Raw genomic sequence first — 26,520 nt, forward strand, 5'->3', positions numbered from 1 at the left:
GACACCAGGCAGGCGCCAGGCAGGCGCCAGCGCGCGCAGTGTCCTTATTTCCTCTTTGGTGCAAAGGGGGCGAGCGCAGCCGCGGAGTACCAAGGCCTCAGGCAAAGGTTGCCATTTCGGTGCAACAAGACCAAGACCATGGACTGCAAGATGGAGGTCATCATGGAGCCCAATACGGCGTCACCACCAGAGCTTTGTGCAGGCGAAGACCGCTTTTGTTAGGATAGCTTGTACTAGCTGTCCCCCTTCAAATTAGCCCGCCATTGTTGGCTCCCTTCCCGCTCGATATTTGGGAAGAGGACCAGGGCCTCTATAAAATAGGACTAGCCACCACAATAGTAGGGGGGATCTGATCAGATCCAGAAAGATCTCACCTTAGCTTAGGAGACACACCACAAGTTCATACGCACAAGAACACCTCAACCTCAGGAGGCTGTTCTTCCCTTGTATTGTTCATCATCAGCCCAAGAGGCAATCTACCACCACCACACTGGAGTAGGGTATTACACCACAACGGTGGCCCGAACCAGTATAAACCCCGTGTCTTTCTGTGTTGTGAGTTCGTCGAGTTCGTCCGCGAGATCTAGCGAGCTAGAGCATAGATCGGTAGGAGGGAAAGACTTCACGCGCACCCCAGTGTTCGAACCTTAAGGGTTAGTCGGAGCCCCACATCCGACATTTGGTGCGCCAGGTAGGGGTGCGTCAGAGCTTCTTCTCCGCCAATCGGCTCTCCGATGCTCACTGGCTACGATGTCTGGCGACCCAAGGGCCGGATCCGACCGCTGGGCAGCCTGGCCGGCCCGGACGGCGCCGCCTGCCCATGAAGATCTCGACCCCGCACCCCAAGCGGCGTGGGCGCCACCAAGCTCCGCTAGGCGTGGACAGCGCGGCCAGGCATCATCCACCCTCACCCCGCGGCAAGCGCGAGCCGCGGCGAGTGCAGCGAGTCACGCCGCAACAACAACGCCACACTCACAGTGGGAGCAAGCGAACATGCGGGCGGCACTCACAGTGGCAAGGGAGCTGCTGCGATGCAGGCTGATGGAGAGCGGCCGGGACACGCTGCTTGAGCGCGTTGCTGAGCTGCTGGACGCATCGGCATCGGGAGCGCCACCCTTCTGCTATCGACTTCCCCCCAGGCCACTGCAGGGTCACGCGGCGAGCCTCACCACACCTGTGTGCCATCGACTACGCCCGGGGGCTTCGTCAACATCAGCACGGCTGGCGGCGTAGGGGGCTCCAACCCCCCCATGCCGCCCGCGACAAACACAAGCGCAAGCGTCACCCCCCCATGGTCCCCGCAGGATGCCATATTATCATCCCCAGGACGCCATCATGGGCGGGGCAACATGGAGCGTGGGGCACCATGGCGAGGTGTTCGGGGTGACGGCCTCGGAGGCCTACGTGCCCCGCATGATGGACCAAGGGTACGCACCAGAGGACGACATCGGCTCATTCGTTGGAGAAGATTGGGGAGAAGGGGCGGTAGGAGTCGAAGCCTTCCAAGAGCCAGCGGAGAACCACAGTGATCGCGCCAGCGACGGCAACTACAGGGTACCACTAACCTCTTAGGAATAGGCTTATGCTAACCATGGGCTACAGATGAATCAGGTTGCAGCATCGATCGACGACCCCGGCACGGCGGCACCCGTCTCAACAAGGGAGACACGCTGGGGGCCACCGAGAGGGAGCCAGGAGCAAGGCCCCTCCCCATGGCACGTGAAACCAGGGGGCACCCGGAGGTAGGCCCTCTGCCGGGGTGGCTTCAACGACCCTTCCCCCGACAGAGGACCCGTGGTCGCCGAGGGAACCGCTAGCATCCTCTTTCCCTCCTTTGTGTCGTCCTGCTCTCCGGCTGGCTCAAAGGAGGTCAAGAGTGGCGCAAGGCAGGGCCCTCGTCTGGCGATATGAAGCAAGGCCGGTACCTGTGAAGAAGGCCCGGTTCCTGTGAAGCTCGCCGCCCATGACACTCTCACGTAATAATGAGTTGGGGCAGTACATGCCCCGGAGTCTCAGGAGCGCCGGCCTCAGGCCCTGGGGTTCCCTCCCACGCCTAGTGGACATCACTTAGCTCCGCGCTGGTGAGAAGACTTGAAGACCCAAAGACTAGACTAGGTGCCGGATGCGGCCTTTTGCTTTGGATCTCTCTTTTTGTGGCTTTGCTTTCTGATTCTGGACTTAAGTTGACGCTGAATTTTTATCGATGCGCGCGGGGGCTGCCTTTTCTCGTTCGAGCCGTTTCTCACCTTCTGGATCTTGTTTGGTTTGGGACTCACGTCCATCGCCTTTCCCTCGCAGAGCTCCTCACGAGCCGGACCACGCAAAGCACGCGCTAGCACTACGCCTGGTGCTCACCCCTTGCGGGGCCCCCTCAAACGGGGCGATAAGCTTCGCGGGATTCTCAGGAACTCGTCGCCTCACGACCCGGCCCTGAGTTGGCGCTGACTAAGGTAATCCACATCGGGAAACTCACCCCCAGCTTCATGAGCTCATGAGGACACATACCCACATCACATAAGAAAGTAAAAACTGCAATTTGCTTACACGAGGGCCCCCCCTCTCAAAATGCTCTTACAAGTTTTCCAAGGGCCACGCCCGAGTTTTGCGTGTAGAATAAAACAACAGGAGAATATGGGATCAGCCAGAGACATCGCTCGCTGCATCGTCCAGGGACGCGTCGGTCGCATCGTCATCACCTTCGTCGGAATCGTCGCCACCGTCGGCGACGCCCCCATCGCCGTCGTTGACCATGTCACCTTCGTCTGCGACGACCACCACCCCATCGTTCTCCGAGGTGAAGGCCCTGACCAACGCGTCGACATGGTCCTCTACCCAATGCGCCATGTCGCCCCGGACGGCAAAGGGCACAGGGGCAATTGCGGCATCGAAGTCGAAGTTGGGGTCGATGTTCAGAAGGTGGCTGAAGACACAGGAGAAGGCACGTTGAAGCATGCCACGACCCCTCTCCTCCACAAGTTGCTGAGCTCTGGCAGATTGAGCCTCTAGGCGCTTCACCACCTCGGTGAAGAAGGTCAGGTGGCTGGCGTAGTCACTTGAGTGAGGGGTCGGGGCGTTCTCGTCGTAGTTATAGCCCAGGGCGGTGTTGGCCTTGTTCCGAAGGTCTTGAAGCATAGGAGCATGCTCGCGCTCCAGCGTTCGGCATTGAAGCACTTCCTCTCTGTTCTGCCGAGCGACGGCCTCGGCATCGTCAATTCGTCTCCGAAGGGAAAGCAGCTCGGCTCGGGCGGAGGCCAAGTTCTTCTGCACCGCAATCAGGGCGGCGGTTGTAGCCTTCGCACGCCTCTCGGCCTCGTCCAACCTGGGCCTGAGGGCGGCGGCCCTGCCCGCACCCTCCTGTCCGACGAGCTTCAGCTTCAAGTCGTACCTGCCCTCCAGATCAGCACGAACCACGGCCACCCAACGATTGATCTCCTCCTCGACTCTGGCCTCATGGGCCCCGACGACATCTTTAGCTTGAGCGACTTGATGCTCCCTCGTCTCCAGTCGCTCGAGCCTCAAGGCTGCGCTCCACGGCCTCCAGGGCTAGTGTCTCCCCGCGCCGCCGGACCTCCTCTTCCTCCGCAGGCGTCCCCCTCATCGACGCAAGGGCAGCCCTGCGCGCCTCGACTTACTGCTCAAGGGACGCGCTCCAGGCCTAGAGCTCCCACGCGTGCTCCTCCGCAGCCTCGCGGCGGCGATCGGCCTTGCGAGCTTCTTCCAAAGCTTGCGAGCGGGCCTCATTAGCAATCTTGAGGGACACCTCAGCCTTCGCGTTCTCGAGGTCGCGATGATAACGGCCAAGGTTGATGGCCACTCGCAGCTTGCGCCGCTCCTCCACCAACTGAAGACCTTCAGCCTTAAGACGCGAGTCGACACCAGCAAGCTCTTCACCAAGGCAGTTCATCGTGCCCATCGCCTCCTGGAAGAGCTCGTGGCGGAGCACGCTGCGCCCGCGCTCGAGCTCAAACGCTCGGACCACCTTGTCCTCCACCTCGGGGGCTGCGGCTGGAGCATCAAGTGGCGCACGACCTCCCGGTCGAGGGCTGGGGGCTAGCGTGGCCCTAGGCGCCAGCTGACCCTCACGAGGGGCCCGAACCGAACAAGGCCCACTGCTTGAAGAAGACCCTAGGACCGAGGCTAGCCAGCTGCCAACCGTGACTAAGGGAGGGGCCATTGGCACGCCTGCTGCGCTCCGAGCAAGGCCACGAAGAAAGGACGGCGAAGGCGCAAGCTCGGGGTGCCTTGATGACGGACCAACTCCCGAGGCTGACCCCACGCCGTGGGCAGCATCCGAGCCTGAAGCACTGGAGCTTGGTGAGTGCGATGGGACGAGAGGGAGCTGCTTCTCTGGAGATTTCGCGGCCTTAGCAGAAGGGGACCTGAGGCGAAAATCGTCAGGAATGGAAGGTGACACATAGAAGATCACCAAGATAAGGTACTTACTCGTCGACAACGATGTACTTCTGTCGCTTCAATGGCCCGAATATGTTGCTACCGCTGGGGGACCCCTTCCTCTTGCGGAGCTCCTCGAAGTCCACACAAAGGCGACCAAAGCACTGGACGTGATGGCCGGCGCGCGGCGGAGCCGAAGAAGAACCAAGAGGGATAGCCTCAGGGGAGCCCGACTGTGGTGAACAGCCCGACTCTTTCTCGCTGCAACCTCCCGAGGCCCCTGGAGCCTCGGCCATGGGAGCCGCATGCCGCATCTCATCAGGACCGGCGCCTCAGGAGGGGCGTCACAAGCTCCCGAGGACGACGCCCCCGGATCACCGCTCGACATGTGCTCCTCAACATCTGAGCAGCCGGCCACCATGGTCGCTTGCTCCCCCACACCGTCACCTGGGGCGAGCTCGGCACCGGCGGCGAAGAATGGGACCACGATGACGGGATTCTCGCAGGGCCCCACCAAGCCAATTGGGCGCAGCCCCCACTCATCGAAGGAAGGCATGTTCGCGGCAAAGGTAACCTTGTTCTCGCAGCGGTACATCATGCAACTTTTCTTGGGCATCTCGTCCGGCAGAGGGACACCAGATAGGACCGTGAGCACCGTTTGCCGCACAGCAAGAGGGAGCCCCTCCTCCTGAACCCTCATATTGTCTTGTCTGCTGAGCAAGCCCCACATCGAGCGAGAATGGCATTGAAGCGGAGCAACTCGGCGCCTGACGAACTCGCTCACCACCATGGGCGTAGTCACACCAAGGTCCTTCAACCACCGCAGCCTGGCCCAGACGGGGGCAAGGCAGGGGGTCGTGAGCTTATGATGGCCCCAGCCGGAGTTTGGAATGGCAGGCCCCACCGGGGCTTGGAGCAAAGGGTTGAGCACGCCGGCATCAACAAACACCCATCGCGTGCGGAACTCGCTCGCGGATGAAGGGAGCTCGAAGTCAATCCCCATGCTTGCCGTCACAGCCACGACCTGGAGCCCACACACCCTGAGCTCTGCCGGGCACCGGTGAGATGCAGCGAGAAGAAGTGGCGGAGGAGTGCCACGGAGGGGGTGATGCCCACCATGGCCTCACACACGAAAGCGAAGACGGCAAGAAGGGTCACAGATTGAGGGTCGAGATGGAGCATGTGGATCTGATAGTGCTCGAGCACCGCATTGAAGAAGGCGGAGAAGGGAGGAAGCAGGCCAGCCCAGAGGGCACCAATGAAGATCGGAACCTCGATGACTGCCCGGGCCATGCTGGAGCGAGACGCAGGCCAGGCCGGCATCTCACCCCACTCCTTGAAGCTGGAGGCGAGCATGGGGCACACCTTGCCCATGGCCTCGTCGTTGAGCACCCGAGGCCGGCCGAGCGCCGGCTCGAAGGAGGGAGGCGCAGTTGGCGAGGATAGAGGCTTCTTCCCCTTTTGAGCTTCCTTCAGTGCCATGGCGGTGAAGTGGGTGGAACGCTGGTCGGATTGAGGAGGCGGAGCATGGCATCGAGGAAGCAGGGAGATTGGAAGATTGGAAGAACCGGGCGAGGAGAGGGAAGAATAATTGTGCAATAAGTGGGGCCGCATAGCCAGGCGGATTCAAAGGCAGCGTGGGGAAGCGGAGACGCCCACGTCCAATCACCCGCCATGCGTCAATCGAGGCCGCAGGCTTTTGGGGCCCGCGGTGCTCCGAACTTGACCTTTGGCTTCGCCGCGAAGCCAAGCCCATGCGCACCTTGGGCCCAGGGATACTGTCAGCGTTCTGGGAACGGGGGTCCCCATACTTGCCTGCCTATGGCCCGCGTCGTGGCGGAGCCAGCAGGCCGTACGACCCATCTTCACCAACAAAGCATCCAAAACCCTCGCGACGGGCCAAGCCTCGCGAGGCGGATGACGCAAGACCTCCTCTGGAGTGGCCTAGCTAGGCAGGCTCACGAGGAGCAGAGATATCAAGGCGAGGCGAACCTCACGAGGCTCTCGTGACGTGAGCCATGACGATCTACACCAGGCGGGCGCCAGCGCGCGCAGCGTCCTTGTTTCCTCTTTGGTGCAAAGGGGGCGAGTGCAGCCGCGGAGTATCGAGGCCTCAGGCAAAGGTTGCCATTTTGGTGCAACAAGACCAAGACCATGGACTGCAAGACGGAGGTCATCATGGAGCCCAAGACGACGTCACCACCAGAGCTTTGTGCAGGCTAAGACCGCTTTTGTCAGGATAGCTTGTACTAGCTGTCCCCTTCAAATTAGCCCGCCATTGTTGGCTCCCTTCCCGCTCGATATTTGGGAAGAGGACCAGGGCCTTTATAAAATAGGACTAGCCACCACCATAGTAGGGGGGGGGGGGGTCTGATCAGATCCAGAAAGATCCCACCTTAGCTTAGGAGACACACCACAAGTTCATACGCACAAGAACACCTCAACCTCAGGAGGCTGTTCTTCCCTTGTATTGTTCATCATCAGCCCAAGAGGCAATCCACCACCACCACACTGGAGTAGGGTATTACACCACAACGGTGGCCCGAACCAGTATAAACCCCGTGTCTTTCTGCATTGTGAGTTCGTCGAGTTCGTCCGCGAGATCTAGCGAGCTAGAGCGTAGATCGGTAGGAGGGAAAGACTTCGCGCGCACCCCAGTGTTCGAACCTTAAGGGTTAGCCGGAGCCCCACATTCGACAAAATCTTTTGGTTTTCACCATGGTAAAACACCAGTCGACGACTTCTCACATCAGGGAGCAGTGGGTTTTATAGGCGGAGTCATCGTGATTAATTGCTGCCGCGCCTGCTCCCGTCAATCAAAAAATTAAAAATCCTGCTGCGCCTGCGGCCATCAATCAAAAAATTTAAAATCCTGCCACACCCAAACACTAGAGCAATGCCGCGGTGGATATTTAAATTTACCTACTGGCAAGTAGATAAAAAAAGGGGTGAAAAAACAAATGTGGCGGCAGCCTAGATAATCGGTTGAACTAGCCCAACTAGCTAGCCACTGTGCTTCACTGATGTACTCGGTGGGAAAGGTGGTCTTTCGTGATTTGATGACTCATTTACTTGCTTCGGCGAAAACGCGCGGTAGGGCATCCCACGTCAGGAAGAATATATGCGTGCACCACCTGGGAGGACCCCGAAACCGCGCGGTAGGGTGTGCCATGTCTCGGCACGGAGGAAAAATGTGCATGTAAAAATATACTGTATCAGACGTAGTACCTATGGTTCGACCTCAGGACCCAACCAGTCGGTCGAAAACACCCCACTAGCCACACAGCTTCATCATGCTAACGTGGCATGGAGGATAGGTGTGGTTAGATCCGTCTCGACTAGCCAACTCGTCTCTTGTTCTAGGCGATTCTTCTATTTTCCAAGCTTTTTTAGTTGTAATAACACCACGGCAAGGTAGCGCCGCTCTTCGTGTGTGCCCGTGCAAAGGTTAGACGATGGAGAGAAGAGAGAGATCGCAGACCTGGGACCCACCAGTAAGTGAGTCAACGGTCATGCACGTGTTGACGAGGCACTCCCTCTACTCTACTCAACGTAATACTGTATAAAATCAAGTTATGGGACAAAGCCAACAACCGTTGTTGTTTCAGGCTATCAACTTACGCTTTGTAGTCCAGGTTGCTAGTTCAAATCTCGTCTTTCAGATTTGTTAGTTTTAGGTCCAAATTTGATTAATGGCAAGTGGGACCCCCGTGTGTTGTTTCAATATTTCAGTGTAGGATGGTTTTTTTGAACAAACACTTTGCGCGGTTAGACAAGTAACGGCATGAGTTACACATATTTTGCAAGTTTACGAACAAAAATGATAGCGGCATAGAATATCACATCCACCCTACAGCTTAGATGCTATGGTGATACAAGTTTTTACACCGTTGGAAGTGAGATCCAATGGCTTGGGAGTAGTCTTTGTAATTATGCGCAATTTCCAAACTCTCCAAAGGTTTTTTTGCAAATAAAACATTCAGGCCTCGTGTGTGCCGCTGCATCTTGGATCCAACGGCTCCCCGTTGCTCATATTAGGTGCTCCCCGTAGCTTAATTACCCGCTACGGTGATATGAGCATCTAGGTCGTATGATCAGTGATCAGATGGCACATGCATAGTACTTGTACTTTCTACGCAATTCCCAAACTCTCTTAGCCGTATATTGCAAAAACATTCAAACCTCCTACTGTGGGCTGTTAGATCTTTGTGAACTCGTATCACCATAAAATCTACGGTGCGGGAGCACCTCATATTCTCCCATGCGAGAAAACATAAGGTGCTCTCGCAGCTTGGATGCTACGGTGATACGAGCTTCGAGGTTGTTTGATCTGAGATCCAATGGCATCTGAGCAGTCTTTGTGCTTGTAAGCAGTGGCCGAACTCTTTGGGGGCTTTTCTGCAAAAAACCATTCGAACCACCGAGGAGGTGTTGGGTCACAAATCCAACGACTCCGAAGAGCTTGTATCACCAAAGCATCTAAGGTGTGGTAGCACATGATATTCTTACATATAGGAGAATATGATGTCCTCCTTCATCTTAGATGCTACGGTGATACGAGCTTCGAGGTCATTGGATATGGGATCCAACGACATCTGAGTAGTTTTTGTGCTTGTAAGCAGTGGCCGAACTCTTTGGGGGCTTTTCTGCAAAAAACCATTCGAACCACCGAGGAGGTGTTGGGTCACAAAACCAACGGCTCCTAAGAGCTTGTATCACCAAAGCATCCAAGGTGTGGTAGCACATGATATTCTTACATACAGGAGAATATGATGTCCTCCTTCATCTTAGATGCTACGGTGATACGAGCTTCGAGGTCGTTGGATATGGGATCCAACGACATCTGAGTAGTTTTTTACAAATTGTGTGTAATTCTCAAACTCATCAAGGTTTCCTGTAAAAAATATTAAGACATCATGTGAGCTGCTATATCTCAGATCTACAAGCTCCAAGCAACTCGTATCGGCATATAGCATCTAAGGTATGGGGGCACATGATATTCTCTCGAGGAGGAGGGGTGGGGGTGCACAACCAATCGGTGGTTGGGAGGGTGGGGACAAATATAATCTAAACAACCCTAAATAGAGCTTCACAATTTTATCCAAGGTCGAGGGGTTGACCCCCGACAATCATAGCTCCGCCTAATTAAACACAACATTTGCATGTACTGTAGTACTAGACTTAATATTCATGTTTCAGTTTCATGTTCATTTTAAATATTGAATTGAGGACCATGCATGTCTTATATTTTACTCCCTTCGTTCCTAAATATTAGTATTTTTAGAGATTTCAAATGGACTGGCACATACAGATGTATATAGACATATTTTAGAGTGTAGATTCACTAATTTTGCTCCGTATGTAGTCACTTGTTGAAATCTCTAAAAGACTAATATTTAGGAATAGAAGGAGTATTTTTGAATTCATGTCATACATGCATGGTTTGGAAAAATAGATGCACTATACTTATTGGATTGTTGTTGTGTTCGTGTGTGTGGGTGTGTGTGTGGTCATATGCTTGATACATATAAAGTTTTCTCACCTCCATATTGTTCATCTTTTAAATTTGAATTTTCATTGAAGAACTTACTAGGGATACCATGAAATGTGAAATCCACGTTGAGATCACTATATCACAAACTCACTCTAATTCAACAACTCGTCATAAATCAATTACCACGTTGAGATTAGTATTTGCAAGGAAAATACGGGCATTGTAATACACATAGATTCTTCGGCAATTTAAAAGGTTCCTTTCGTATTCTCGAATGGTAGGCCCAACGGCGTACCAGCCAGACCTTGGCTCGTATTGATCCAAAAATAAAAAATAAAGAAAACTGGGCTCGTGTCCTTCTGGTGGCGTGTGTGGTACACACATTAGGCAACCCCAATGATTCGAGCCTCCGCGTTTCGAGTCGAAATATCTGGCAGCCAGAATTCCAGCCCTAGGAAATTCCCCTCATGTCCCCAGTCCATAATGACTACCGATGAACAACGGAGGGATGCTTTAGTAACTATACAACGTTACCTACCGTGCCGAGCATGGTTCAATTCCCTCGATCTTTGTTCGCCAAGGTCACCCGTCAACTGCATTGCCTAGTACTACTACTACTACTACTACTACTACACCAAGATGAGCATAGAATTGAGCCCGTTTGTTCGTGCCTAGTACTTGAGTTAATATATCAGGCAATGCACTGGTACAGAGGGATTATCCTTTTACTCTGCATATATAACTTGTCTGAAGTCTAACTAAGCAAAATGTTTGACCAAATCCTTAAGAAATACAACATGACATATGTATGGCTTGAAAATTTATTGCATAATGCAGGTTATGATATTGTTTCGAATCCTGGATCTTAAATTTCAGAAAATCCAAAAGTGACCATAAATTCTTGAAACTGAGCATGGTCACGTGATATGGCACAAATATTACTTCATAATTTTTTCTTCAATTTGAGACAAGCTGCTTATGACAAGTTGCACAAATGAAGAGCCAAGGTATTGAACAAAGACCTGTCACGTTAAGGTGAATGCTTTCACTATTGAAACCGTGGGCGTTTACGTGCCGCCACGAGTCCCGCTTCTCATCGGCAGGTGCTGTCCGAGCAAGCGTGTGAGTCGACGGGAGGCATGCGAGCAGACCGCTGTGCTAGCTGATAGGGAGGTGTGCGAGCAGACCGGTGCGTAGGCTCACCGGGAGGCGAGCCCTTTGACCAGGCTCCGCCGCCCACCTTCGTCCCAACTGCTCCCACTTTTAATGTCACCGGCGCCGCAGTTTAAAATCAACCCCGCACTACCCGGTATCACTACAATCTTCTCTCTTCCTGTCCGATTCTCTTGTCGTCTACCTCCAACCAGCCTGACCTAAACATACGCCATGCCGCATCATGATGGTTTGCCCTTAGTCTTCTAGTTTCCTGAGGAAGACACCCAGCCGGAGTCTCAAGAACATAAGGCACTTTGGGACGAGCTTGAACTGGCCTTGCGGGAAGACGCCGCGCCTGTCCCCGCTCTCGTTCTAGCTCCCGTCGCCCAGACTGCGCCAGCGCCCATCCCTGTGGCATTGATGGGCTGGGAGCCGCACATTGTCGCCGAGCTTGATGCCATGGGGTTCCACGAGGTCCCCGCCGACTTTCATGTGCCCGTGCACCTGCCCGCGCCTGCGCATGCACTGACGCGCACGCCCGTGCCGGTGCCCGTGCACCTGCCAGCGCATGCGCCTACGCGTGCATTAACATGTGCGCCCGTTCCGGTGCCCATGCACACGAATGTCTCCGCCACGCCGTTGACAGCGCCTATCCCCGCGCGGGTGCCAGTGCCCCCCTCAGCGGCATGGATGGCCGTCGTCGACCGCTTCCTTGCACCAATGCCAGTCGCCTCCTCCCGCCAGTTGACTCGCTCCGAAGTCCAGAACATTTTGGCCTTCCTTGAAGCTAGGCCAACATCCAGGAGTACGCCAACAACGGTGCAAGGCTCCGCCGTCGCCGTCGGTTAGTGGCCCGACGACACACAGAGCACGACAGAGGAGCCGCTTCCCACCGCAAGACGCCCCCGCCGCCCCCGTGTAATCTAAATTTGCGATGAAAAACATTCGGATTGCCATGCTTAAAATCCGAACATTTATCATTTCCGTTTATTTTAGACCGATCGTCGTATAATTTAAAGTCGGAGTCAGACTGAACGAAATCTATGGTTTGATCGATTGAATGTTCTGCTAGAGCCGTATCAAATTAAATATAAAACGTCATCAAGACACATGTATTCCTTGTCATCCAACGACCTAGACTGCTTCAATATCGAGCGCTCAACACGTTTAGCGTGTAGTTAATTTCATGCCAAAAATAGTGCTAATCACATAATAACCCGCAAATAATATCCTACTTAATATCCACATGCACTTAATATACTTCCAAATTAATGTGCATTGCACCTACACACTGACTAGTGCTGCTAGTACGTGAAACTGGTGTCGTAACTTGTGAACGCGTCTAGATATGGTCAACGGCAACATCGCCCGCGAGTTCTTCGTGTTTGCCCGTGCGTCTAAACGCAGAAGGGGAGGAGAGAGAGAGCACACATGGAACCCATCAGTAAGTGAAGGAGAATAGTAGTAAAAATAATATTACATGTTATCCATTAAATAGGCTGTGGTAATATAAAAACTTATGTGAACAAAGGGAGGTACAACAAACATTGCCGTTCTACGTATGTTGCCTATTGACGTGCGGCTTGAAGGCCCAGGTCACATGTTCGATCCTCGTCCTTTATTTTTAATTTGTATATGGGTCCAAATTTGTTTCATGACATGTGGGCCCCTCGATGTGTAGTTTGTAGCACTTTAATTTGTGGGTCGAAATTTGTTCCATTCCAAGTGGACTATCGGTGTGTAGTTTTGTAGCTTATTTATAATAATTAAAGAGAACAACAAAGTTTTTTGCAATAATACCATGGTGCGACATTGAAGGAGAGAAAGGATGTGCGAGAGAGCGATGACCGAGCCAGAGGGAAATCAACTAGGGGAGTTGCGGGGGTTGCAACGGTGTTTGGAGTAGTTGTGGGCCGAATGCTACGAAAATATAATCTAAACCGACCGGAATAAATTCCTACACAAATTAATCCATGGTTGGAGTGCCCCTCAAAATGTAAATAGCTCCGGCTTTGTGAGGGATGGAGAGGTAGCTTCAATGTGTGGAAGATACGGCGTGAGAAAGCGAGGTCAATCGAGAGACATATAGATAGAGAGACAAAGTGAGTGTGGTCCGACATTCATTGAATAGATATATATGCTCTGGAGAGATATTGTCCGATTGAGCTTTTGGCAAGGGTGAGGGCTGTAAGATAGAGCTTGAGAGATGATCCAGTCACAGACATGTAGATATATTTTGTGTGTGGGAGGAAGCAAGGTCAATCAATCACATATGGTCGTCATGCGATCGAAAGAGTGAGACGGGTTGGAGAGAGTGACCTAAATAGACAATGTGCATGAGAGAGTATACAATGTGAATAGGTCGAATTGGGCTCAAACATGATGATATATCGTTTTTGTCCGAGAAAGAGTGAGGTCAATCGAGACATACAAAGAGAGAGAGAGAGAGATAGATGGAGAGAGGGAGAGAGAGCGAGCGAGAGAGAGAGAGAGTGAGATTGAGCGAGCGTGGCCCGCCATGCGGTCGAAAGAGTGGGGGCGGCTTGGATGGACTGACCTAGATAGACAATCTGCGTGAGAGAGTATAGAGTGTGTCGATCGAGGCCCGAAAAAGGAGATATATCATTTGTGTGTGTGAAAGAAAACGAGGTTAAACGAGACTCAGATAAATAGAGCGAGATTGAGCGAGTGTGGCCCGCCGTGCGGAAGAAAGAGTGAGACAGTCTCGAGGGAGTGACCTAGATAGACAACGTGCGTGCGTGCGCACGAGAGGTTGGGGGGGGGGGGCTAGATAGGCAATGCATGTATTTAGCGCGAGAGGGTGAGAGGGAGAGGGAGAGAGAGAGAGCTCGGCATGGGGTGCAATGGCGGGTGTGTGAGGTAAATACATTTGGTAACAGAGTGGAAAAGGGGGGTTGTGTAGTTGAGAGAGTTAGAGATCGAAACATGGAGAGAAAGAATGAATGTGTGTTGGAAACCGATAGCTACCTAAGTTGGTTAGGAGAGGAAGATTGACCGATATAGGAAGTATGTAGCGTGTGTGCGTGGGGGGGGGGCTAAAAACAACATTTGAATGTAGATAGTACGAGACTTAATATCGATGTTTCAATTCGGTGTACATTGTAATATTTTAACTGAGGACCATGCATATGGGTAATTATTTCGAATTCGTGCCATACTAGGTTTCGAAAAGTTGGCATTGACTCGATTTCTTGTGCTATTTTGTAGGTCATATGTTTGAATCCATCCAAAAGTTTTCTCACTACCATGGTGTTCATCATATACATATGAGTTTGTATTAAAAAAGTAGTGTGGATACAGTGAAATGCGAAATCCACGTTAGAATCGGAGATCGCTATGTTACACACACTCTAATTCAAATAACTAATTATGTGACACACACTCTAACCCACGTTAGCGTGGATACCATTTCGTTTTTTTTCAAATAACTCCTCATTAATTAATTTATAGTATCTCATTTTTAGCAAAGCATGATGGCGCTACGGGATCTGGTACACATCCTGCACACCCGTATAACCTTGTAAGTATCTGTCCTCTGGTACAACAGCAAGGTCGATTCCTCTTATTTAATCAACCATTCGCCGTGTGAAAAATGCAGAGGGAGATGCAAGGAGCACAAGGCCAGCACATCCAAGCAAGTGGTAACATGGACTTGTACATGGAACATCCCAAGCGCAAGCAGAGCTGCAGTGAGCCTGTACAACGAGCTAGCGTAAGTCCCTGCATTTCATTTAATTCGTACCGGCATTCGTGTATGATTTGTGTGCACTGGCGGATCCATGAATTCAAGTTACCAGGGATGAACATTTAACTTAAAAAATATGAAGGCACTTGCACTCCGGAAATCACCATAACTTGAGAAATGTGAAGCTACATGCACTTTGAAAACCAACTAATGATCCAAAGTAGTTCAGATTATAAACACTAAATGATGCAAGCACCAAAAAACACAAAATGCAACATGGTGTACAAGGGCTACAAACATGGTCTGTACCTGCTTGAATTATTCGTTCTATGGCTGAAAATATCAAAGTGTAATTGCACCTATAACCAGTGCGCAAACTGCATATCAATATATCTATCCTGCACAACTATGCCAATAGTTTCAAACAACAGATTAGAAAAGTATTTATGCTACATTGTCATGATACGGGGACTTTCTGGTAGATGGCCTCGACATTTCCTCAAGCCATGAAAATGCACTATAATTTGCTTGTCATCAATGCCTGCAAATCTCTATGTCTCTCTCAACATAGCAGATCATCATTAGACACTAAATCCTTCAATGGGAGCTTGCAAAATGCTTGCATTAGATCCCTCATTAGACACTATATGTTCATCACCAGGAGCATGTAAAATGTTTGCATCAAATCCTTCATTAGCAGTCTGTTCATTAGACACTTCAGGCTCAAGAACAACATGAGCTTGGATGTTTGCACCGAAAACTTGATTAGATACATCAGATTCAGTAAGTTCAGTATTGATTGGGGGAGTTATAAAATAAGTAGAAATCGGTTTCATTTTCTCATAGATTCCCTACATACAAACAGTTTTACAACACCGTCAGGTTTAACTATTGGCCAGAAATTGAAGAGTTGAATTAGATATAATCAGGGATGTGATGTACCTACTCGTTGCACATGCTACTCTTGTAAGCTGCGACTGTCCATTTGCGCAAGCTCAATGCCATGCCCGTGCTGCCGCCGCTGCCTCCCACGCAGGCTACACCCAGGGTTGGATCTTCATCTTCTTGTCCTTATGTTCGCTTGAAGCCCGACGACCGCCCTACAACAAGGGCGCGAGGAAGTGTTGTGTCGGTCTGTCCAGCGGCGGCTAGGTTAGGAGCGAACCAGACTGGAGGCTGGAGCAAATGAATTGGGATTTTTCCTGCCGTCGATCGATATGGGAGGCGCTCGTTTGGGCCGTGAGCCTGCTATAGGGCCTGCCTCACACTTATGTTATTGGACCATCCGAATTGAAACATTTTTCTTCATTTTTTACATTGCCTGCTTGTGCGTTGGGACAAACAAAACTAGCCTGGGCCAACCTGGACGACTCAAACTAGGTGCACACTTTCCAGTCACCCGAGGCGGCCGCCCATACCAGCCCCTATGGTGGCGTCGCCCCTTTTTGCGTGTATGATTGGGGTAGTGAAAAATATTCCAGTGGCACTTTTGATTTACCCACAGAATGGTTGAATTGCTTGTTTCTATGAACTGAGTTCGCCAATAATGTGAAGGATGCCAGTATTTTCATCCTATTGTAGATTGCTTAGATCTCGATATGCCAAAAGTAATCGCATGAAATATATACAGTAAAAGCCAGTGTGATGTGTGTGGCTACAACTAGTATGACTACACGTCCTCATATAACATATCAAAGACGCACCATCTTACTAGATTAACCATTCGACTTACCAATGCAGTGTCGGAAGAAAAAAGTATTGGGACTGCGTATCCAAGCAATTGATGCCATGGACTCCTTCGTACAACCTTGTAAGCGAAAAATAAGTTGCAATGTGCCTGTACAAAGAACTAACGTAAGTTCAGTTACCCGCTTCTTAGAATTTTAGTTAGCCACTTATTGCAAAATTATTCAATTACGTTGCTTGGCTTAATTTAGTTTGCTACTGATTACATAATGCCACGGCCTATTAATCCTATTATAGACTGCGCCTATCTATGTATTTGATACTTACTGTTAAGAATTACATGTTTGCCTGAACTTAAATAGCTACTTGTTTGTTTAACTGTTTTGCTGCTGCAACAATGGGTTACAATGATGTTAATAACTACTTTTCAGCATCCAATTGAAACTCTTTAATTCCTTGTTTGTTTAACTGGTTTGCTGTTATAATTCCCAGTTGAGATGTTTTGCTAACTTCAACTTTTCTGAATCCAATCAGAACTTTAATGGCAAAACAGGTTAGCCCAAGATCAAAGAGCGAGGTCCCCATGGACGTTGTATCATCCCACAGCAGTGGCACCGGCCCAATCATGCATTATGAATTGCCAACTGCTGATGCTCTAGAGGCTAAACTAGTGGTAGAAAGAGATTATGCTTCTGCACTTAGAGATGAAGTTGACATGTTGAGGAAGCAAACAACACAATCACAAGCAGTACTCAAGACAACCATTAAATATTTGGTGGATTTCAAAACGAAGCAAGCTGAGACTGACCACATTGTTAAGGTCCTGAAGGAAAAAAGGAAATTAAATTCCCACTTGGTAAATCATAGGTGAAATGTTCTTTCCATCGTTGAATAACCTTTGTGTTGTTTGTTCATGTAATCAATCAAACCATTTGTTTTAGAGATCATGTAATAATTGTTTTTTGGTTTGTAATTTTATTTGAGCACAAGTCCGTATTAATTGATAAGACTCGGAGACATTTCATTTTGATTGCTGTGACAGACCTACAAATATGCCAATCGGGCTGAATGTGCATTCAACAATAATAGTAGTATAGATGGACCATAAGTGGCACGCATCGGAAAGGGCCAAGATGCTATAGTAGCTTGGCTAAAAAAGGATGTTGTTGTAGGAAAAAAAGTACAACGGCCTGGCTTATGTATGTTTGTTGATATTATTGATCCATATACTCTATAAGTGTTTATATGTCTGTTAGTTCTGTACATTCTTGGTTGATTGAATCGGTATTTGAATCTTGATACATCGCTTGTGTACATATCTAAATGGGAGTACACATTATGTTGCGTGTGACATTTGAGTTGGACATGATGTGTTCCAAATATTCGAATTCACCTTAAACTGGATTCTAGCGTCTGAATTTGAGTATCGGCATTTGTAAACCATATTCATATATGATAGTGGAATACATCTTTGTCGTCCTTTTGAAGATATATAAAAACACATAGAATGATTTATAATGATTTGTATAGGAATACAAAATGGATTCGAATTTAGTTGCCAGGGTAAACATGGATGCTTATTGTCCCAAAATTCGAAAGAAGCGGCAAAATGTCCACTCCCATGTCGGGTGCCCGAAGCCAAGTGTTTGGGAGATGGAAATTATTGTCTACCCATTACATGGACAATCCATCGGCCTGATTTCCATTGCTCTAAATAGGGGTAGGTTAGTAACTTCTATTAGACGTGACACAACCGCCTCTGAGCCCATTTCGACACGGTGGGCGCCAAACATGGGCGGCAAAACACATTTGATTCAAGCTTGTCCGAAAGACCTCTGTTTCTCCTCCATTTCCCCATTCATACATGGTGGGCGGCAAAACAAACTCGACTCGACCGAAATTGCTGTAGGCAAATATTTTCAATAGGGGCAGGTTTGTAACTTCACTCAGACGTGACACAACCGCCCTACCTGTCAGCCCCGTTCATACACCGTGGGCACCAACCATGGGCGCCAACCACCCTCTCCTTGCCCGAAATTGCTCTGGGCAAATATTGGCGAGATGTGAGATTACCATCGTATCCCCAACCAACGAGACGTCCAAATTTTAAACGGGGGCTAAGTTCGTAACTTTCCCATATTTCAGACAGGCGCGTCCCAAAAACATGGTTCCCCATACCTCTCCCTTCATTTTCCCATTCATACATCGTCCGCGCTAGAACACCATCCCCACACCAACCTCTGTCCGCCACCCCATCCATCGCCGCCGTCCTCCACCCCATCCATCGCCGCCGTCCTCCACCACATCCATCACCACCGTCCTCCACCATGCCGGAGCGCCTACCAAGACCGCGTCGTCCACTGCTAGAGATGGACATTTCTCATCCACGACGACGGACCAAGAGCCTTGCATCACATCCTCTCGCTTCATCGGCGCCGTCGTCCTCTTTGTCGGGGCCGCTCACACGACCTTCTCTTCCACCGCAACGGGACTTATCGCCCGATGCACCCGTCTACCATCACAGATCTGCTTCAACGCCACCGACAGCCATCGCACCCCTGATGCCTACACGGTGCCGCAAGAGAGGTGGTACTTCATATCTCCTCAACCTTTTGATCTCAACCAGAAAATAGATCTTAACTTGGTTACTCTACTTTCTTTTCATCTCTTAGAATTTAGTTCTTAGTTCGAAGCAAACAATGGCTGCTAAATATCATTTCTCCGTTTGCAGCTTCAAATCTGCCATGGCACAATCATAATACGGTTTAATTGATCATGTTGGTTCCATGGTGGTTTCTTTAATAGAAACCGGAGGGGAAACCCTCTTTTGCTAAAAAAATATGCTTAGAGTTTGCCCCTTTTATGATCACTATAAGATCAGAATACGTGCTTCGTGTCATAATAGCAGTGCTCCACCCATCAAGCTAAACAAACTTAGTTGTTCAAATACGAATATGATATTATTAAAACAGAGTCATTTAATTGGTCAGCTAAATGTTCCTAAATTAGTTTCAAAAATGCATGTTTGCCGCTCGGGTGTGTATCTCTATAGGGTGCCCACGGTGGGCCGGCCCACCCTGGGATTTTGGGTCGTCCCAGGCCCCGATTCCCCTCTGTTCTGCTGCGCGCTTCCGATCTCTACTCGCCCCCAGCCGCCTGCCTCGCTGGTGACTTGCCGTCCCCGGACGACATGACTCCAGGAGGATTTTGGACGGTCTCTTACTACAGTTACAATTCTGCATACTTGTCCTAGTAAGCTCATAAGTAAATGATTGATTCACTACATCTATGCTTGCCTTGTCATATTTGTTGTCAATATTCTTTTAGGGTGGACCACCCTATTTCTAAATACTGGAACCGTAGACATGAGTGAATAGTATTTCTCTATGTGATCTCTTCCATCATGTGTGGGAAATGAACACTGCATTGTATAGAAAGAAAGTGTCATTTCCAGCTTTTACATAGGATTCGATCTTTTACATGGAATACAATCTGCCTACTTGCTTTGTGTCGCACTACCAACACTCCACCCTTGAAGCTAAACATTATGCCACTCATAATTCCTTAGTTTATTTGTTCAAATACGAATTTCATATGATTCTAATGTTCCTACTTCAGTTTTGAAATGTGTGTCTGCCTGTTATAGAGACATAAGGGGTTTGTATTTCTGTGTGTGGTCTAGTCAGCACGGTTGGGGGGTGAACTTTGCATATGCAGGGGTTTATAGGGAGACACTCTTCGAGTTGAATCCGCAATGCATTCCATAGATAATCTGACTACTTTTTATGTTTTCATGAATCTCAGATTCTGAATAGCATCATAATGATTATGACCTTGCACCCATGAAAAGAATAAAGCAGAACAATGCCATGGCTGTCAAACTTGGCATTAAGGGACTAAAATCAAGTCTGGATGCAATGCAATGCAAACACTCTCCACCTACAAATTCATGCTCAGAATATGATCCTAACAGTGATTCTGAGCTAGAGGGAGACCTAAGTCAATGTAGCTCCCTAGTGGAGGAGTCAGAGGAAGATGCCCTATCATATTCACCCATCAAGGTGCTTGCTCTAACTTTCCAAGGTTATATTGGTCGCACATATCTTGCAACTGATGCTTTGCATTGCTTCTACTTTGTTGAACTGCCATTAGCTTAGTTTACACATCGTGTATGTGAATACGCCCTGCCTATCCATTTTCAGTACATATTCCATCTGTCATCATACCATATTTATCCATTCAAATGTCGTTCTTGTGTATCAGACGTTCAAAAGGAAGAGGGCGATTGCTGATCGTGGAGGAGCACAAGCAAAGTATTTGGAAAAGGTAGTGGTACCTGATAAATCAAATAGCCCATTAGGTGTAGTTGCAATATCACCTGACCCACAAAACACACCAACTCTAGCAGACTCTAGCCCTACTACACTGGTCATTTATGATGCCCCAACTCAGCAGACCCCAGTTGAAGCAAACAGTATGATTATGCCAATTGACATAACACCAACTCTATGACGCAAAACCCCCATTCTAGCAAAGAGTACACCAAATCTAGTTGCCAAATCCCTTTTCGAACCAGAGAGAGCCCCAATTGCAGCAAATAGGACCCCTGTTCCATTTCTTCCCAGTTTAGAAGACGAAGCTTATATTGTTGTCAGGAACTTTGTGCACATCTTTCCTTCATGGAAAGATTATACCGCAGACACAGAACAATTTCCAGTCTTCCTCCGCAACTTATGTGTAAGTAATGTACTAATGTTATTCATGGTCATTAATGCATATGTTTCTGCTGACAGAAGACACAAGATTTCATTCTTTTAAATAGGCGAGGACCAAACCGGATTGTGAAGACGAGCAAGGGTTGGTTGCGCTTTTCAAGCACTCATTGATGAAGTATCGTTCCTACCTGGGCAAGCGCACTTCGATGGCAAGCCTCTAAACGAAATTTCTATAAAGTCTCCAGTGCTACATTTATCCGATGGTGACTGGAATAATCTTGTTACACATTGGTCTCGGCTGCAGCGTAAGGTACTGTCTATGATACCACATCACAATTTGAACTACATTTCTGCATTTGCCTTAACGTCTCACTTGTACAAAAACTGTTAGCAGAAGAACATTCATTCTCAAGGGACCACAGAATCTCACAACTATACTGCACACTGCATTGCTCTTGTGAGTACATCTTGCCTTGTATGACCATACTTACTTTCATAGCTGTTTGATTATGTAGCATCACTGCACATATTAGCCTCGTTATCGTCCATTTGGTGGACATTATACGATCCGTATGGACTCTTACATAAATTTAGAATCAACCCAATGCTTTTGAAGAGGTTTAGCTCTGCAGTCCTCTTGTAAGGACTGAACATCGTCTATCACTGTACTTACACTAATAGCTACTCCCTCCGTCCCATAATATAAGAACGTTTTGTACAGTACACCAGTGTTCAAAACACTCTTGTATTATGGGAAGAGGGATTGGTTCATTGTGTAGCATTCTGCATCTTATCTCCCTTGCCCACCATTTACTAAAAAAGATCAGATCTATATTTAATCTTGCCAAAAAGTAGAATACACAGACAATGCCAGTGCAGAAGTGTAGCTCATTGCTCTTGTTAGTACATTTTGTCCTGTAACGTTTGTACTTCTAGGGATTGGTAGTTGATTATGTAGCATCAATCTGCATCTTATCTTCATTATCCTCTATCCCTTCTAGTATTATCATATCTATAATTACTCTCTACAAAATGTAGAGTACATGCAATGCTTATGAAGAAGATTCTATGCTGAAATTCTTGAGTTATCCTTCCCTTGACATGGAGAAGGGCATTATAAAGCCGGTGTTAACTGTTAATGTAAGTCAGTCCTTCTAAAGCCTTTATCCTCACTTGTTGTTTAATTTTCTCATACTCCCTATCGTTTACTGCTGTTTCTACCAAAATGCATGTTCACAAGAACCGTAAGTTCTAAGTTTTACTTGTAAAACCAAATTCTTTATTCATACCATGCACATTACTCAATACTCCCTATATGTATGCTTGTTTTTGTGGATCTATAATCCAGTGTGTGGTGAAGCAGCCCATGTTTGCACCTTGTCATCTCCTGTTTTATCTTACTGATGTGGCTGATGATATGAACAACATGCCATGCACATTAACCAAAATAGATACAATGATTTTCTTTGCCCTTCATCTATGCTTGTTATGTTGACATGGTAATCCAGTAGTGTGGTGAAGCTCCCCGCAGTATGAACAATGCCAAATTATGCTATTGATATTTTGAACTTACTCTTTATTTTCTAATTTGAAATTGGATGGAATTGACAACACATTTATCATCTTTGTTTATACACGTGCAAAACCTGTCATCTCTCTGCTTTGTTTCAGGGTGATATGCCTGATGGCATGCACAAGTCTGCTGAAGGCTGTGAGACAAACCCAACATATATTGCAGCAAAGAAGGCAAAACATCTTGAAGATAGCGAGACAACCCCAAAGTCTTGTCTTGATGCAGTGTTCAAGTTACTTGAGACTAGCAGTCAGACAAGCTCACAGAATTCATTGTTTGAATCAATTTGACTTCTTCAGTCCCAAGTTCTAGTAGAAAAGCATTCTGCAACTCAATTTCGACTTGAAGTCCCATCTCTAAGAAAGATTGCGGAGAACACAAATGAGAACCTCATCGCTAAACAACTACACCTGGAAGCTATGACCGACATGCTAGGCCGGTCTCACAGCCTTGCTCAGCAGCTTGCGCAGCAGTTCCCACGCAAGGCTAACCTTTCTTGAACTGTCTTGGAAGTGGTCTCGGTTCAGTATTATTTTGTTACGCTGCAATGATGCCCAGTTTTTGTAATCTACTTCTTCGTTGCGCTTTATGATCACTAGTGGCGAACTTCGATGCCCAGTGGATGTAATATACCATCAATCCTTTATTGTATAGTGTAGGTTTATTCTTAGTTACTATGCCATAATTTCTTTATTGTATAGAGTAGGTTTGTTCTTAATTCCTACTAGTTACTGCCATCATTCGCTATCTGGAAAAAAAATCAGATGTAGTCGACCGGGCCGAAACATTCTCCTCTAACGGGCCTGGTTTTTAGCTGGCCACAATTGGGCCGGCCTGCATCATTCTTGGGCCCGAATGATTGGGGCCTTCACACTTTGCGCGAGGCCCACAACTTACACCAGCCTATATTTTAGTTGGGTCTTTTGTGTACCCAGCGCTTAGTTTGGCCCAGGTAGCATTGGGCCATTAACAGGCTGAATATTATACTGGCCTATTACGGCCCAGATGAAGCCATGGGCCTTTAGCAGGCTGAAATGCATGTTGGGCCTCAATTTTCACTAGTTGCCGACGGGCCTTCAGCAGGCTGAAATGTAGACCGGGCCTTTTTGGGCCTAGTTATATCACGGGCAGTTACCAGGCCGAAACATATCTCGGGCCTTAGTTGGCCCACTAATATCATGTGCCTTTAAGAGGCCGAAAGCTTAGTACAGACATCAACATGCCGAATTATGCGACAGGCCTTTAACAGGCCCAAAGTCACATTGGGCTTAATTGTTGCCACCTTTATCATGGGCCGTTAGTGGGCTCGATGTCCCGTCGGACCATATATGGCCCATGGGTAGCACGGGCCATTCCCAGGCCGAAAGTCACACCTGGCTGAAATGGGCCCATGTCTACATCGGGCCTCTAACAGGTCGGAAGTCTCTGGGCTGTAATTGGGCCCAAATACTCGGCGAACAATTAACGGGCCAGATCTGGCTTCGAGCCATAAATGGGCCTTTGTTAAGTAGGTCGTCATTGGGCTGGCCCACTAGTACCTGAGTAAGTACTACGGGCCTTTGACTGGGCCGGCCTTTTTAACCTATATGGGCCTCTGTTGGGCCCAACCACGTGTCGACGTATCGTAAGCATGTCTCCTCCAATGGACGGGCGACATCTGGCCCACTGACGAGCTGGCAGGTGTTCCCTCCGGCCAATAAGAATTTTACACGTGGAAATTTCCCATTGGTCCCGGCTGTTAACGGGTTATCAGATCCAAAACCAGACCCGATAGCTTAACGATGTTCTGTTACGGTGGATGCCACGTGTCGGTCACCCTTGACGAAAGCACTTTTGTGATGCACGATTTATCGTCATGGAAGTGGACACCATGATGATAATTTTGGAAATGTCATGGAACACTTGTACAACAACACATGTATGACTATCTTGATTCTGTCATAAAATCGTCATGGATGTACATGCATGACAAAAAATGCGACCTACTATGACAAACACGTATCATCACAGAAGTGTATTGTTTTTGTAGTGCTTCCACCAAATAAACCATATAGTAATCAACTAAAAGATGTAATCAACACTACTAGTCACCCACAAGTACCAATCTATAGTTTCGGTAACAAGATTGAACACAAGAGATGAACTAGGGTTTGAGAGGAGATGGTGCTGTTGAAGATGTTGATGGAGATTGCCCTCCCCAAGATGGGAGAATTGTTGGTGATGATGATGACAATGATTTCCCCCTCAGGGAGGGAAGTTCCCCTGGCGGAATCGCTCCGCCGAAGGGCAAAAGTGCTCCTGCCCAAGTTCTACCTCAAGGCTGCGGCGCTTCGTCCCGAAAGTCCTCTCCTTATTTTTTCTAGGTCAAAATGACTTATATACCAAAAGATGGGCACCGGAGGTGGGCCGAGGAGGGCACAACCCACCAGGGCGCGCCTGGGCTCCCTGGCGCGCCTAGGTGGGTTGTGCCCACCTGGTGGGCCCCCTCTGGTAGTTATTTGCTCCATTAATTCTTAAATAACACATAAAAAATCTTCGTGAAGTTTCAGCTTGTTTGGAGTTGTGCAGAATAGGTGGCCTGACGTAGCTTTTCTAGGTCCAGATTTCCAACTGCCAGAATTCTCCCCCTTGATGTGTACCTTGCAAATTATGAGAGAAAAGGCATTAGAATTACTCCGAAAAACATTATTATGGATAAAAACATTGGAAATAAAAATGAGAAAAAATGATGCAAAATGGACGTATCAACTCCCCAAGCTTAGAGCTTGCTTGTCCTCAAGCAAAAATCCAAAATCGAAAAACATGTCCACATGCTTTGAGAGAGAGGTGTCGATAAAAACAAAATACAAACATAGAAGCATCATGTTGATTATTATAACAACAAGAAAATTAAACATAGGAATTTTATCATGGAACTTTTATCATATACTTCTCATGAATAAGTAATAGTTCATCACACAATCAAAGTATAAAGCAAAAACTCTAATATAAACCAACAAACTATGTTCTTAGTCAACTTTGCAACTACAATTCATGATGTTTTCAGGAAGGGTGACGTGTCAGAGCCTTTAGGCAAGTCCACATACTCAACCATCATATAGTCTTCTATGATTGCTAACACTCACCTCGTACCCATGAGCAAAACGTTTCAACCGGACACATAGAAAGACATGGGCTTATGATTTTGCCTCCCAACATACTCACCTCAAGGGTGATGTCAACAATAATAACTCATGCCACCCATATTCAACTGGACATATGTGCCTAGATCTTTCCTCACCACATGATGCTTGCCAAAAGAGAAAAATAAAAGGAATAGAGAGAAAAACTTTGACTCTTGTATAATAGTAAATACATAAAAGTAAAAGATAGGCCCTTCGTAGAGGGAAGCAGAGGTTTCCATGCACTTATTTGTTTGTATGCTCAATCCCTTAGTGCAAAAGAACGTCACATTACATTGCCCCTTGCGATAGCAGCCTTTATTATGCAGTCTGTCACTTTTATTCTTCACCATCACAAGTTCGTGCAATGCTGAATTTTCTCTTACACTAAATGATCTCACACTTTTAGAAGCAATTTTTATTGCCTTTTTTACACCGATGACAATTTACTTGAGGGATCTTCTCAATCCCTAGGTAGGTATGGTGGACACTTGAAAATAAGATTTTGGGTTTAAATGTTTTTGGATGCACAAGTAGTATCTCTACTTAGTGCGGAATTTTTGGCTAGCAAAGATAGGGGGCAAGCACCACATGTTAAAGGATCTATGACAATATGACTTCTATGTGAATATGAACAA

Source organism: Triticum urartu, chromosome 4A (assembly GCF_056163025.1).
Source record: "Triticum urartu cultivar PI428250 chromosome 4A, HENAU_Tu73, whole genome shotgun sequence".
Classification (NCBI taxonomy): Eukaryota; Viridiplantae; Streptophyta; class Magnoliopsida; order Poales; family Poaceae; genus Triticum; species Triticum urartu.